Source organism: Cebus imitator, unplaced genomic scaffold (genome assembly GCF_001604975.1).
Source record: "Cebus imitator isolate Cc_AM_T3 unplaced genomic scaffold, Cebus_imitator-1.0 Scaffold425, whole genome shotgun sequence".
In the NCBI taxonomy this organism is placed as follows: Eukaryota; Metazoa; Chordata; class Mammalia; order Primates; family Cebidae; genus Cebus; species Cebus imitator.
In genome coordinates, this window is record NW_016107740.1 from 736,659 (window position 1) to 753,102 (window position 16,444).

Consider the following 16,444-nt stretch of genomic DNA (forward strand, 5'->3'; position numbering starts at 1 on the left):
AGAGCAGCACAAGTGAGCTGTGAGAAAGGAAACCAAACCTTAGGGAAAGTTTTATAGCTTGTTTCTGCTGATGTTACTGGAAAAGAGGAAGGTAAGGGCCTCTAAATAGCTCTTGTAGCCTCAGTGCACAGTAAGCTGAGGTGTTCTGGAAGTAAAACACAAGGGAGCTCTTTATTCCCATTGGCCTCTCCATGGCCTGAAGGAGAGGGTGAAACAGCAGCAGAATGGGTCTCTTAGAACATTGTTGTACAGCAAAAACAAATGTAATGCCTGCAGCAGAGTTTTGTATTTTCTTTCATGAATTTAAAATTGCACACAGGCTGATGATATTTTTCTCTTTTGAAGCTTTACATCTTAGATTGCTGGAAGAGCAAGCACAGTTGAATGAAAACTCTGTTCAGACCAAATCTTATTCTTGTCGTCTGTAGCTGCTTAGTTTTGCACTTTAAACTAAGGGCAAACGTGGCTTCTGCATTCTTGACAGTGAAAAGCAGGAACTAGCAATGCCGAGTTTAAAAACCCATTTCCAGGTTTGCCTCCACCCACTATGCGATCCCTGCAAGAAAGCTTCAGTCTGCTATAAGCTGGTAATCTCTTAATACTTGGATACTTTGGTAAAGCAAATAAGATCGGATTGTACACCTTTCCCTTTTACTTGTGAACTAATTGTTGTTTTCCTGCATTTAAAAGCAGATGTTAAACTCTTCCTTTGATGTTTAACAGCAGACAGACTCTACTTGTGCCTTATAGCCCTTGGTGAATATCTGTTGTTTGAATGAAGATCAGCTTTGGCAAATTCAATTTTGATGGCCGCATTTTGATCTGGACCACAGAAGAGAATGGCAATTTATTCTTTTATTCAACATTTATTGGATTTCTGCCTGGCTTGTGTTCAGATCTCACAAATACCACAAAACCTTGCAAAACATGTCTATTTTATAGATAAGAAAAATAAGGCACAGAGAGTGATTAGAAAACTTGCTCAAGGTTACGTTGCTGTTAAAGTGCTGGGTATTTTTGCTCGGATTTTTTGGCTGACCTTAAAGCTGTTACTATATAGGGGCTGCCTTTTAAGAGGATATAATCAATGAAGCAAAGATCTTGAGGAGTTGAGATTAAGAAAAAAGTAGTTAATATATAATTACAGAGTTGTAGAAGAAAGAAATCATGAGCCCCTCATTTATTCATTTACTCAGCAGATATTTATGGAGTGCCTGTGTTGTTCTGTGTAACTGCAAGGTGTTGGTGATTCAACGATGGGAAAGGCACGATCCCTCACCAGCTTCAAGGAAGAAGTAGAGAAGCAAGAAAGAGTATATGATATGTTGCCCCCCTAAAAGGCCACAGTGTCTTGGTTGGGAGAGCTTTTATGAAGTGTTTTCAGATGGTATCTAGGGAGAGTGTGAGGAACTTGCTTATTTACCAACAAATAAGCAAGGGGATCACGTGGCATATGACACACTTAATTCACACATACAAACTGTTTCAGTAACCAGGAGAGGAGGAGCAGTGTCTAGGTAATCTGGAAATGACATTGGGTTTTGGTGCTTGAGAGAGACTGTAATCTTCCTTTGACCTTCTGACCCTTCTGACTTTCTGCTCACATATGAGCCCTCTATGCCTTCCTCCCCACCATGGTCTTTATTTCATTTTTTGAGACTTTCAGCTTTTAAATGCAGTATTTGGTCCTTAGTAAGTCGGGTGACGACACATGCTAACTTGCTGGGATGATCCTAGCTATGCTTGCTGTTCTGGCATAATTTTTTATATTGACCCCTTTTAATATTAAAAATGTCCTAGTTTGGCTGATAAATTAAATAGTTACCCTACTAATAAAGGAATTTTGTAGCATTCTTTATCTTTGTAAAAAATCTTTACAACCTTCAGACTGCTTTGATGAACTAATTGCGGATGTAGTATCAGTAAAGTTACATATCAGACTAGTGTCTGCTGTCTTATAAGTAGAAGAAAAAAATGAGGAGTAACTGAAAAGGCTCAGATGTACTGTAAAGAGAAATTAATTGATTTCAACAAAATGAACTTTAATTACAACCAGTTGTTGGCATAGCCATAGGAGAAAGAACACTTAAAGGTTGTCATGATGGGTAGTGTTTAGGGAATCTAGCATCCTTTGAGAAAATCTTATCATAGCTTGTTTTGATTTAGAGTTTCAGTGTTTCCATAGTGGTGGTAATTTAATTCAGATATATTTTAATATATTTCCTAAGTAGAAAGTAAAAGAGCATAAATTCTTAGAACAAAGATTATTTTAGAGGTTTAAAGAAATGACTGGAGGGAAAATTGTTAGATTCAAATTTTTCCCTTAAATCTTCAGTTAAATTGTGTCTTTTGATGAAAATGGTGGTGTTTTAATCAAATGAGATATTCATATAGGGACTCCTTGGGCACTAATATAATGTATGTTATTTTTTTTTACTTAATAAGTAGGATTAAATAGTAGGCATTATAGTTCATATACATGGATTTGAGGAAACAAACTAGTGTTTCGTTATATAAGTATATGTAAAATAAAAGCTTTCGGTGTTAAGGTAATACTTGACAATAATTGCAGTAGGTGACTTGGGTGTTGGGTCAAAACATGCTATGATCATTCTTTTCCATATTAATATTTTATGAAATAGTGATGCATTTGCCTTCAGGTCCCATAGTGACTTATACCCTGCAGTATTATCTTTTAAAGGAAGGTAGATTTACAGAGTACAGGCATTGATATGATATAATCTGGAAATTCTGTTCACCTTTGAATTACACTCTGACTCTTCCACTGGCTATGTGTGAATGAGCTCTTCCTCTGAGCCTCAATTTTCTAGCCTATAAAATGGAAATACTAATATCTGCTGCTTAGCTTATTAATATAATTTTTATTAACTCCCGAATCTGGGATAAACATGAAGTGTATAACACAAAGGTTGGTGTTCTCCCAGGCTCAGGAGTTAATAGCAAATACTGAGGATGGAAAAATATGTGATTGTTGGAAGGGTGAGACTCAAAACAGGTTGAGTTTCCCAAAAAAAAAAACCAACACTTTTTGAGTGCTAACATGATCCTCAAAGGAAATGTTCATTATTGGAGCGTTTTGGATTTCAGATTTTAAGATTAGGTAAACTGGTAGGTTTATAATGCTTAACTGATAAGTATATGACGCACCAAAAAATGCGAAGTTCAAAACACTTCTGTTCCCAAGCATTTTGGGTAAGGGATATTTAGCCTGGAGTTAATGAGCAGTTTCTGGCCAATCAGAAGGATATTGACTGTAGATGTTCTGGATGGCCATCCACTGGATATCAGCCTGGGTTGTAAGTGTCCAGAAATCTGTGTTTAACCTACGATGGTTTCCAAGGAAACCCAGTCGATTGCTTAGTTAAATTAATGCCCCTTCTCTCAGCTTTGTTACCTGCCTGGATAAATAAATATTAATGCCCCTGTCTCTGAGATGATCAGGAATAGAAACCATCTTCATATGGTGAGGTGAGTCTGGACATCATAACTTGATTCCTATCTCAGTGATTCCCATTTTCTTGGCACACCTTGCTAAGCATCGCTGCAAGCACTGTGATAGCTCTTTGGGGACTCTGCTTTCCCAATTTCCATTTCATCTCTCATCTGGAAATATGTCTTTAATTCCCTAGAGAAGATAGAAGTTGAGTTTATGACTTTAAAAAACCCCAAATACCTGCTAGTTATGGCAGGCCTAGACCCATTTCTCACTGGGTCCTCCACCAGGCTGCCTCTCTGGTTTAGACCATCCAGTCCCTACTTTCAGAAGTGACTGTTAGCACAGCTAGATGTGTAGAATCTAGGCCAAAGCGAATGAGGCCCGCCCTGGAAGAGGGAGGGTTTCCTCCTTCCTTCTCCCAAATCTTTCCTTGCTAGTTCCCATTTCTTATCTCGGGATCTGTCTGTTCCCAGGATAATTAACAATGGGAAGTCCACTTCTCATAGTGCAGATCCTAACCTCTTTCTACAGCGATGGGATTGGCATTAGCCACAGCTGTCAAAAAGACTAGTATTAGTAAGCTCCCCATATAATCCTAGGAGGTTCCTTTGCAAGGGCAGAGGTGAGCTGTTTAACTATAGTGGGTATATACTGATGTGGTCAGGAGTCTTTGAGAAACCACTTTGTGGTGACCTTTTCACCAACAGACTAAGGTAGTACTCTTGACCTTTAGCTCAGGAGTTTGATTAGAGAAGATAGAGGAACACAGTAAACCTGAGTTATAGTCATGGTTGTGCCACCTCCTTATGTGACCTTGGAGACATCAGGTACCTCTTCCACAGTCCTCATTTTTTTACCCATTAAATGATTTTCACATGTAACATGATTTTTAAGGTCCTTGTCCATCATGAATTCTATGAATCTATAATAAGTCCTAAAAGTACCTCACATAAGTTTTGAACAGATTCAACTTGTCTGTATCTGATGATGACAGTTACTATTCTTAACACTGCCTTGGTTTGTGACTGCAGCTGTTTTGTGGAGGCCCATGCATCTATTGCTGAAAAAGGCTATTGCCCCCATTATTTGACATTATACTGCTCTCTTGGTGTGCTTTTGAAGTTCAATGGCAGACTTGTTTTCTGATGATTATGATGAGCTCAGTAAGTCTCCCCTGTGATTGTCTTATGTAAAAAGTCTCACTGTAGGCCTGAATACTAGTGATGATACCATTCTGTTTAAAATATTGGATCCACCAGGCATGATGGCTCATGCCTGTAATCCCAGTACTTTGGGAGGCCGAGGCAGGTGGATCACAATGTCAAGAGATTGAGACCATTCTGGCCAACATGATGAAATACAAAAATTAGCTGGGCATGGTGGCACATGCTTGTAGTCCCAGCTACTTGGGAGGCTGAGGCAGGAGAATTGCTTGAACCTGGGAGGTGGAGGTTGCAGTGAGCTGAGATTGTACCACTGCATTCCAGCCTGACAGAGCAAGACTCCATCTCAAAAAATAAAACAAAACCAGACAAAAAAAAATATTAGATCCTGGCTGTGTGCAGTGGCTTAAACCTGTAAGCCCAGCACTTTGGGAGGCTAAAGCAGGTAGATCACTTGAGAGCAGGGATTTAAGACCAGCCTGGCCAACATGTTGATACCCCATCTCTACTAAAAAACAAAAAATTAGCCAGGCATGGTGGTGCATGCTTGTAATCCTAGCAACATGGGAGGCTGAGGTGGAAGGATTGCTTAAACCTGGGAGGCAGAGATTGCAATAAGCCAAGATGGTACCACTGTACTCCATTCCAGGTGACAGAGCAAGACTTGCATCTCAAAAGAAAAGAGAAAGAAAAATTAGATCCACTGAATCTGAGTGGATTTAGTAGCTTCTGATTTGTGATGTTGAATATACTTTATAGATTAAATACAGGTCATTATTGGTAATTTTTAAGATATATTTAAAAAAATAAATGCTGATATTTCTGTTTCTACAGAAAACATGGCTGGGGTTTTAGTAGGAATTGCATTGCTTTAAGTAGTATTGATGACTTAACAATATTAAGTGTTCTATGAACACAGGTTGTCTTTCCATTCATTTTTATTTATTAAATATTTATTTATTTTTAGAGAAAGGGCCTCAGTCTGGAAGACAGACTGGGATGCAGTGACGTGATCATAGTTCTCTGTAGCCTTGAATTCCTGGACTCAAGTAGTCCTCCTGAGTAGCTAGGACTATAGATACATGCCACCATACCCAGCCTTTTCCATTTATTTGACTTTTATCTTATTCTAACAGTTTTTTTTGTGTGTGTGTGTGTGTGGAATTTTTAAGATTTTTCTACCCGTGAGATTATATCATCTGCAAACAAAGATAATTTTACTTTTTTCTTTCCAATCTAGGTGATTTTTTTTTTCTTGCCAGATTGCTCTGGCCAGGACTTCTAGTACTATGTTGATAAGAAGTGGTGAAAGTGGACATTCTTAGCTTCTTCTTGATCTTACAGGAAATGCTTTCAGTCATTTACCATTGAGTATGCTGTTAGCTGTGGGCTTTTCATATATGACCTTTGTCGTGTTGAGATAATTTCCTTCTATTCCTATTTTGTTGAGTGTTTTTTATCATTAAAGTTGCTGAATTTTGTCAAATGCTCTTTCTGCATCAAATGAGATGATGTTGTGTTTTTTCCTATTTGTTCTGTTAATGTGGTACATTTCATTGATCAATTTTCATATGTTGAATTATCCTTGCATTCCAGGGATAAGTCCCACTTGATCATGGTATATAATTCTTTTAATAAGCTTTTGAATTTGGTTTAGTAGTCTTTTGTTAAGGATTTTTGCATCAATTTTCATAAGAAATAATAGTCTGTAGTTTTCTTTTCTTATAGTGTAATTGTTTTTCTTTGGTATCAGGGTAATGCTGTCTGACGGGAGTTTGAAAGTGTTTCTTAGATTTTTGGAGGAGTTGAGAAAGATTGATGTTAATTCTTCTTTAAATGTTTAATGGAATTCAGCTGTGAAGCCGTCTAGTCTTTGGCTTTTCTTTGTTGGGAGGTTTCTGATTACTAATCAATGTCTTTACTAGTTATGGATGCGTTTAGGCTTTTCATTTCTTGATGATTCAGTTTTGGTAGGTTTTGTGTTTAGGAATTTGTCCTTTTCATATAGGTTATCTAATCTGTTGGTAATTATATTCCTACAATCCTTTTGATTTCTGTAGAATCAGTAGAAATGTCCCCCTTTTCACTTCTGATTTTAGTCTTCTTTTTCTTAGTCAGCCTACCTAAAGGAGTACCAATTTTGTCAAGCTTTTCAAAGAACCACCTCTTGGTTTTGTTGATTTTTCTTGGAGGTTGGCTTTTATGACTTTCATTTATAAATTATTCTTACACAAATCATAGATTATTTCAGTATTAGACTTTCTTTTTTTTTGGTAGTTTGGCAATGAAAAAGGCACCTTTGCCTTGTATATGTAGATGTATGAAGGGTTTAAATAATCAATGCTTTAAAAGAATTAACTTGATTGTCTCTGCCATTTTTTTCCCCTTGGGTAGTACCTTTGTCTCACTACTCATTGTAGTTTGTTCTTATTATTTGTTGCATTATTGTGATTACTTTCTCGTGGTTGGTTAAGGCAGTGTCTCATAATATGATAACCAATTGGAAAGTTTCTTATGTTTTCTTCATGATGAACTGCTAAAAGTTTAGGTGAGATTAATTAATTATCATTATTATATTAAATGAAAAGCTAAAGAGTGAACTTGAGGAAAGCTTTAGAAGACCAGTGTCTGAAAATTCCCAATTTTAATTCTGCTTTTCTGAATCATGATGTTCCACATGTAGTCTTATGACTTCTCTATACCCTATTCCCATGTAAAAAATTTGTTGTTACTGTAATTCAGTGAATGACCTTCTCTGTGATTATGTGACATGGGCAGTTTCAGTCTTATTTTCAAGGAAATGCCACTCAAAGAGTTAATTTAATGACTTACTTTCTACCGAAGGTGGGAATCTTGTTTAGGCTTATTGGCTTATTTAATTTCTCCCTCTCTTCCTTCATTTCTTCACTCATCCTCAGAAATCAAGAATTTTTTTCTTTTTTCTTTTCTTTTCTTTTATTTATGAGAGTCTCACTCTGTCGCCCAGGTTGGAGTGCAATGGCACAATCTCGGCTCACTACAACCTCCACCTCCAGCGTTCAAGTGATTCTCTTGCCTCAGGCTCCTGAGTAGCTGGGATTATAGGTGCATGCCACCACACCCGGCTAATTTTTGTATTTTTAGTAGAGACGGGCTTTCACCATCTTGGCCAGGCTGGTCTCGAACTCCTGACCTCATGATCCACCCACCTTGGCCTCCCAAAGTGCTGGGATAACCGGCGTGAGCCACTGTGCCCAGCCAAGAATTTTCTAGCTATGTTTTCTTTTTTAAAAAAAAAATTAACAAAGATTATATATATTCAAGGAGTACAGCATAATGCTTTGATATATGTATATGTACTAATTAAAATATGAAATGCTTCACAAATTTGCACGCTGTCCTTGTGCAGGGACCATGCAAATCTTCTCTGTATTATTCTGATTTTAGTATATGTGCTGTCAAAGCAAGCAATTTAATTTCTTCTTGATAATTCATTTACTCAATTCTTTTGGACCAGAAACATTTTATCTCAGAGGCATGATGAACACTTACCCTCTGTGGTGTAATGTCTGTGTAATGTATTTTATTATCAAAATTCTTACATAAAACTTCTATTTGTGAATCAAGCCATTTATTTCTTTAAGAGATTTCTATCAAATTTTCCATAGATTTATTAGTTTGTTATCTAGTCACTACTAGTGATCACCTTTTTACCAATAAAATATTTTTATTGCTGCTTTATAATACATCTTACTTTATTGATTCTAAGACACATATCTTTTCACATTTTAGTATCTTTGAAATTTGATAAATCTTGCAGTCACTGACATTTTACAGCTACGATTGGCAGCACTTGTATTATTTTTAAGGCCTATGAATGTAATATAACTTTTATTTTTATTCTTAGTACATAAAATACTGGCATATCTTCTAGTCAATATCAGCTAGATTTGATGAAATAAGTTACTGTTAAGGATCACTGTGATAATTACTGTTAGAAACTTACTGTGAATCGTCTACCTTTACAACAGGACCCATAAATGGCAATGTTGCAGGCTAGAGTGTAGTGATGCGATCTCGGTTCACTGCAACGTCTGTCTCCCAGATTCAAGCAATTCTTCTGCCTCAGCCTCCTGAGTAGCTGGGACTACAGGTGTGTGCCACCACGCCCAGCTCATTTTTATATTTTTAGTAGAGACATGGTTTCACCATGTTGGACAGGATGGTCTTGATCTCTTGACCTTGTGATCCACCGTCTCGGCCTCCCAGAGTGCTGGGATTGCAGGTGGGGACCACTGTGCCTGGCCGCAGTGTAACAGTTTGACAGAAAGTTTAGAGTAGAAAAAAATTACCTGTAAGTCCTAAACCTATATGCTTAAGTATATTTTGTATGTATTTCATTGCAGTCTTTTTACATGTGTACATATTTTTATCTGTTTGTAGCTACAGCATACATAACTACTTTGCTCTTCGCATTTTTTATTCCTGTTATATCTTAATTTCTCTCTGTTGCAGGCCTTCTTATTTGTCGCATTTATTTATTTATTTATTGAGATAAAGTCTTGCTCTGTCACCCATGCTGGAGTGCAGTGGCATGATCTTGGCTCACTGCAACCTCTACCTCCCAGGTTCAAATGATTCTCCTGCCTCAGCCTCCTGAGTAGCTGGGATTACAGGCGAGTATCACCATATCTGGCTAATTTTTGTATTTTTAATATAGATGGGGTTTCACCATGTTGGCCAGGCTGCTCTCAAACTCCTGACCTCAAGTGATCTGCCCACCTTGGCCTCCCAAAGTGCCGGAATTACAGACATGAGCCACTTCACTTGGCCTATATTTGTCATTTTTAATAGTTCCATAATCAGTGTATGACCATAATAAAACTGCATGCCACCCAGCTGCTGAAAATTTAGATTGTTGCCATTTTTCCTATTGTGAATAATGCTTCAAGGAACAACTCTTTTGCATATTTTTTATTATTAATTTTGGCCATTTGTTTTATGAAATGTAAGTTTGAAGTGCATCTCTTTAGCCCGGGGATTTGAAGCTGCAGTGAGTTGTGATTGTGTCATTGTACTTTAGCCTGGGTGACAGAGCAAGACCCCCAACTCTTTATAAAAAAAACACTTTGTAGAAGCCTTCTGAACTGTGTTTTATTATGAAGAATCAATATTTATATTCAGATAAATCAAATCCAAATTAACAGCTACTATTATAACACTGTCTGTTCATTCATTCATTTGCTCAGCTATGTACCCACCAACAATACATTGGATCATTATGTGTCCAGTAGGTTCCAAGAGCTAAGGAATCAAAGTTAAATAGGACATCCCCCGATCTTTGATATTTTATTGTATAGTGGGAGATTCAGACTTATGAAAAATAACTACTGTGTGATGAGGGATATTGGGAAGATATGGGTTAAAGTTTCTTAGTTGCATGTAATTTACTTTGATGGCATTATTGATTGGTGTTAAGATATGAGGTGTGGACATATCATATTTCATTTTAAAAATGTGTCTAATAGGTTTATCTGACAGAAAATGCTCTACTTGACCTATCCAACTTCCTTTTAAGTCTTAACCTGCATCCTGTGATGTCTGTGATCCAGTGTTTGTTTAGAGTTCCGTGTCATGTTCTTTCAACATACTAAGTTCCCTGTTGCCAGTAACTGTGTCACATGTCTTTTTCCTTTCTGCACCTGCTACAGCCTGCTATGTTTGTAGCTGGTGTCAAAGTGTTGATAGTTCATTTGAATTGCTTTCAATTGTACTTTTTTAAACGAATGACAATATTGCACCATTTTATACTTTCCTTAGAACTTCATTGACTATCAGTTTATATTCTATGATCAATGAAGTTTTAATTCTGTCTTGTCATATTTGTTTACTTAAAAAAATTTCAAGTTAAGAAAATGGTTGAAAGATTATATAATCCCATAGAGTTTTTTTATAGTAAAAGTTTAAAATTCTGGTACTTGTAATGGTTGGAAGTAGAACTTTCACTGGACAAAATAAAACTCCTCTGTATAAATTTTTGGAGGCTGTCTTAAGCCTTTGTTGAGGTGGGAAAAAATTCCTGTATAACTGAGTATCAATTCAGGCATTCGATAAAGTGAATATGTTTTAGAAATACCCATTTATGGTTCTACCATTAAAAGGTCATTAGCTATGAATTTACCTGCTTTATACTTGTACATTATAAAGCGGATCCTATTTTTAAATTTCTCAAGAAGCTATTCTGGAAACAGCTTTTGAGAATGATTTCTTGGGAGGTTTTTTTTTTTTTTGCCTTTTCATCTTTCCATTTCTGAAACCTAAATACAGTTGTGCCATGTTCTTGGCAGAGCTGTGATGATTAGATTGTACAGCTTTACACACACACACATCTGTGTGCCCCCCACACACACACACCACACACCACACACACACACACACTCTGTTGTGCAGAATGACTGTCCCATTGTGTGATCTTCAAATGAAACAAGGAAGGAATAATATTGGATTGACTGAGATAAATTTATCTTAGCTTTTCAAAATACCGTGTGAGTGTAGCATAATTCACTTGGACAGCTATGGAATGAAACTCTTGTTTTAGTGGCCATTAGATATTTCAAGAGAACTGACTACATAAAAGAACGTATGGTAAAGATAGTTCGGCAATTGATGGAATTTGAAGTAGCATTTACAGGCTGAGGCAGGTGGCTCACCTGAGGTAGGAGTTTGAGACTAGCGTGGCCAACCTGGTGAAATCCCTTCTCTCCTAAAGATACAAAAATTAGCTGGGTGCAGTGGCTCATGCCTATAATCCCAGCACTTTGGGAGGTTGAGACAGGTGGATCGCCTGGGTTTAAGAGTTTGAAACCAGCCTGGCCCACATGGTGAAACCCCATCTTTACCAAAAATACAAAAGATTAGCCGAGTGTGGTGGCAGGCGCCTGTAATCTCAGCTACAGGAGGCTGAGGCATTGGAATTGCTTGGACCCAGGAGGTGGAGATTGCAGTTAGCTGAGATCCTGCCATTGCACTCAAGCCTGGGCAACGAGAGCGAAACTCCGTCTAAAAATATATATATATATATATATTAGCTTGGTGTGGTGGCAGGCACCTGTAGTCCTAGCTACTAGGGAACCTGAGACAGGAGAATCACTTGAACCTGGGAGGCATAGGTTGCAGTGAGCAGAGATCATGCCCCTGCACTCCAGCCTAGGCAACAAGGGCAAAACTCTGTCTCAAAAAAAAAAAAAAAAAAAAAAAAAAAAAAAAAAAAAAAAAAAAAAAAAAAAAAAAAAAAAAAAAAAAAAAAAAAAAAAAAGTAGCATTTACATCACCAACGGAAATTAAATAATTTTTCCCCCAAGGTGATGTGTAGCCTGACTCTTGTGACTAAGGGATTGATCTCTTGACAAGTGTTTATGAAATAACACCACAGGAGAGGAAATTATATGAATTATATGTAGGCATCAAGCTTTGCATTTATTTTGCAAGCCCTCTTTATGGGATTTGTATGATCTTGTTGTGTACAGCTAACAAAAGATTACTTCTTTGTCGTGAAAGCCTTCCTCAGTTTTCAGAGACAGTAGTGCACCACAGAAAAAGACTTTCTTTCTCTGCATCAACATTTCTATTAATGTCATTACTGCATTTGACTCTTTTATGAAGCCCTTTTGGTCCACATCAACTGTGTGTCCTAAGCTACCTATCTTAACTTCTAGCTTCATCTGCAAAATTTGTGTGGTTAGCCTGAGACATATGCAGATAGATCGCCCAGGTTCAGTGTTCTCAGACTTGGAACTAAATGTGCCGCAGCACACGATTGATGGGTGCAGCTTTTCAGCAATAGTGATGTTTTTACCGTTGATGTAAATCTTTGGATGCCTTGGTTTGCATTTTCATAGTCATGTGTAGTTCCTGACCACTGATTTTCAAACTGCCTTGTCTCTACAAAAGCTGTGTTTAAGTGGAAAGACAAAGAAAATTGCTCTTCCCCACCTACTACCCTTCCACCCACTTACAGCAGTAAGAATCATGAGCGGGTCTCTGGCTGCATGTAAACAGTGGCAGCTCCCAATTTATAAGCTGCTTACATTTTCAAAGTGAAGTTGTTGTGAAGTCAATTAGTGACTTAGAACTTTGAATGGGTTGGCTAATGGTGGAAAGTAATGTAAAAAATAGATGAGCCAGCCAGGTAGAGTGGCTCACACCTGTAAGAGGCTGAGGTGGGCAGATCACAAGGTCAAGAGATCAAGACCATCCTGTCCAACATGGTGAAGCCCCATCACTACTAAAAATACAAAAATTAGCTGGGCATGGTGGCAAGCACCTGTAGTCCCAGATACTTGGGAGGCTGAGGCAGGAGAATCACTTGAACCTGGGAGGTAGAGGATGCAGCGAGCCAAGATACATCACTGCACTCCAGCCTGGCAACAGAGCAAGACTCCATTTCCAAAAAAAAAAAAAAAAGAATAGATGAACCTATCAAAACTTTGGTAACCCATAACATTCCAGGAACGTAGTTTTAATTGTATCTTAAAAATAACCTTCCCCCATGTTTCTTGGTTCTTCTTTAAAATCTTATGTATAAATTTTTGGAGGCTGTCTTAAGCCTTTGTTGAGGTGGGAAAAAAAAAATTCATTTCTCCCCATGTTATCCCTCCCCGACCTCCCCACAGCACCCCCACAGCTGTCCCTCCCTTGGTACCCCCAACAGACCCCAGTGTGTAATGTTCCCCTCCCTGTATCCATGTATTCTCATTGTTCATCACCTGCCTATGAGTAAGAACATGCAGTGTTTGATTTTCTGTTCTTATGTCAGTTTGCTGAGAATTACAGTTTCCAGATTCATCCATGTCCCTACAAAGGACATGAACTTATCATTTTTTATGGCTGCATAGTATTCCATGTGTATGTGTGCCACATTTTCCTTGTCCAGTCTATTGTCGATGGGCATTTGGGTTGGTTCCATATCTTTGCTATTGTAAACAGTGCTGCTATGAATATACGTGTGCATGTGCCTTTATAATAGGATGATTTGTAATCCTTTGGGTATATACCCAGTAATGGGATGGCTGGGTCAAATGGAATTTCTATTTCTAGGTCCTTGAGGAAGCGCCACACTGTCTTCCACAATGGTTGAACTAATTTACACTTCCACCAACAGTGTAAAAGTGTTCCTATTTCTCCATATCCTCTCCAGCATCTGTCTCCAGATTTTTTAATGATCGCCATTCTAACTGACGTAAGATGGTATCTCAATGTCATTTTGATTTGCATTTATCTAATTATCAGTGATGATCAGCATTTTTTCATATGTTTGTTGGCCTCATATATGTCTTCTTTTGTAAAGTATCTGTTTCTATCCTTTGCCCACTTTTGAATGGGTTTGCTTGTTTTCTTCTTGTAAATCTGTTTTAGTTCTTTATAGATTCTGGATATTAGCCCTTTGTCAGATGGATACGTTGCAAAAATTTTTGCCCATTCTGTTGGTTGCTGGTTCACTCTAATGATTGTTTCTTTTGCTGTACAGAAGCTCTGGAGTTTAATTAGGTCCCATTTGTCTATTTTGGCTTTTGTTGCCAATGCTTTTGGTGTTTTAGTCATGAAGTCCTTGCCTATGCCTATGTCCTGAATGGTTTTGCCTAGGTTTTCTTCTAGGGTTTTTATGGTGTTAGGTCTTATGTTTAAGTCTTTAATCCATCTAGAGTTAATTTTTCTATAAGGTGTCAGGAAGAGGTCCAGTTTCTGCTTTCTGCACATGGCTAGCCAGTTTTCCCAACACCATTTATTAAATAGGGACTCCTTTCCCCATTGCTTGTTTTTGTCAGGTTTGTCAAAGATCAGATGGTTGTAGATATGTGGTGTTGCCTCCAGAGCCTCTGTTCTGTTCCATTGGTCTATATCTCTGTTTTGGTACCAGTACCATGTTGTTTTGATTACTGTAGCCTTGTAGTATAGTTTGAAGTCTGGTAGTGTGATGCCTCCTGCTTTGTTCTTTTTGCTTAGGATTGTCTTGGCTATGCAGGCTCTCTTTTGGTTCCATATGAAGTTTAAGGTGATTTTTTCCAGTTCTGTGAAGAAGGTCATTGGTAGCTTGATGGGGATAGCATTGAATCTATAAATTACTTTGGTCAGTATGGCCATTTTCATGATACTGATTCTTCCTAACCATGAGCTTGTAATGTTTCTCCACCTGTTTGTGTCCTTTTTTATTTCCTTGAGCAGTGGTTTGTAGTTCTCCTTGAAGAGGCCCTTTACATCCTTTGTTAATTGTATTCAGTATTTTATTCTCTTTGTAGCAGTTGTGAATCAGAGTTTGCTCATGATTTGGCTATTAGTCTGTTATTGGTGTATAGAAATGCTTGTGATTTCTACACATTAATTTTGTATGCTGACTGCTGAAGTTGCTGATCAGTTTAAGGAGATTTTGGGCTGAGATGATGGGGTCTTATAAATATACAATCATGTTGTCTGCAAATGGGGACAATTTGACTTCCTCTTTTCCTAATTGAATATCCTTTATTTATTTATTTCTTGCCTGACTGCTCTGGCTAGAAATTCAGCACTATATTGAATAGTAGTGGGGAGAGAGGGCATCCTTGTCTAATGCCGGATTTCAAGGGGAATGCTTCCAATTTTTGCATATTCAGTATGATATTGGCTGTAGGTTTGTCATATATTGCTTTTATCATATTAAGATAAGTTCCATCAATATCTAGTTTATTGAGGGTTTTTAGCATGTAGGACTGTTGAATTTTATCGAACACCTTCTCTGCATCTATTGAGATAATCATGTGGTTTTTGTCTTTGGTTCTGTTTATGTGATGGATCACTTTTGTAGACTTGTGTATGTTGAAGCAGCCTTGCATCCTTGAAACGAAGTCTACTTGATCATAGTGGATAAGCTTTTTGATGTGCTGTTGCAATCAGTTTGCCAGTATTTTATTGAAGATTTTTGCATCTATGTTCATCATGGATACTGGCCTGAAGTTTTCTTTTTTTCTGGCATCTCTGCCAGGTTTTGGTATCAGGATGGTTTTGGTCTCATAAAATGATTTGGGAAGGATTCCCTCTTTTTGTATGGTTTGGAATAGTTTCAGAAGGAATGGCACCAGCTTCTCTTTGTATGTCTGGTAGAATTCAGCTGTGAACCCACCTGGACCTGGAATTTTTTTGGTTGGTAGGCTGTTAATTGCTACTGTAACTTCAGTCCTTGTTATTGATCTATTCAAGGTTTCAACTTCTTCCTGGTTTAGGCTTGGGAGGGTGCAAGTGTCCAGGAATTTATCCCTTTCTTCCAGGTTTACTGGTTTATGTACGTAGAGCTGTTTGTAGTAATCTCTGATGGTAGTTTGTATTTCTGTGGAATCAGTGGTGATATCCCCTTTATCGTTTTTTATTGCATTTATTTGATTTTTCTCCCTTTTCTTTTTTATTAATTTGGCTAGCAGTCTATTTTCTTGATCTTTTCAAAAAACCAGCTCCTAGATTTATTGATATTTTGAAGGGTTTTTTTGTGTCTTTATCTCCTTCAGTTCTGCTCTGGTCTTAGTTATTTCTTGTCTTCTGCTTGCTTTTGAATTTTTTTACCTTCCTTCTCTAGCTCTTTCAATTTTGATGATAGGGTGTTGATTTTAGCTTTGCTTCTCATGTGGGCATTTATTGCTATAAATTTCCCTCTAGACACTGCTTTAGATGTGTCCCAGTGATTCTGGTATGTTCTGTCTTTGTTCTCGTTGGTTTCAAAGAACATCTTTATTTTTGCCTTCATTTCATTGTTTATCCAGACAACATTCAGGAGCCAGTTGTTCAGTTTCCATGAAGCTGTGCGTTTCTAACTGAGGTATCC

General features: G+C 37.7%; 1 protein-coding gene and 1 non-coding gene across 8 annotated transcripts in view; one reads left to right on the top strand and one right to left on the bottom strand.

Moving 5' to 3' along the window:
• APBB2 (amyloid beta precursor protein binding family B member 2) overlaps positions 1–16,444 on the top strand; it is a 405,358-nt gene that overhangs the window by 117,303 nt on the left and 271,611 nt on the right. The window lies entirely within an intron of this gene.
• Positions 7,964–8,066, bottom strand: LOC119468406. The gene has a single exon (XR_005197081.1). It is a non-coding gene; the product is annotated as a U6 spliceosomal RNA (small nuclear RNA).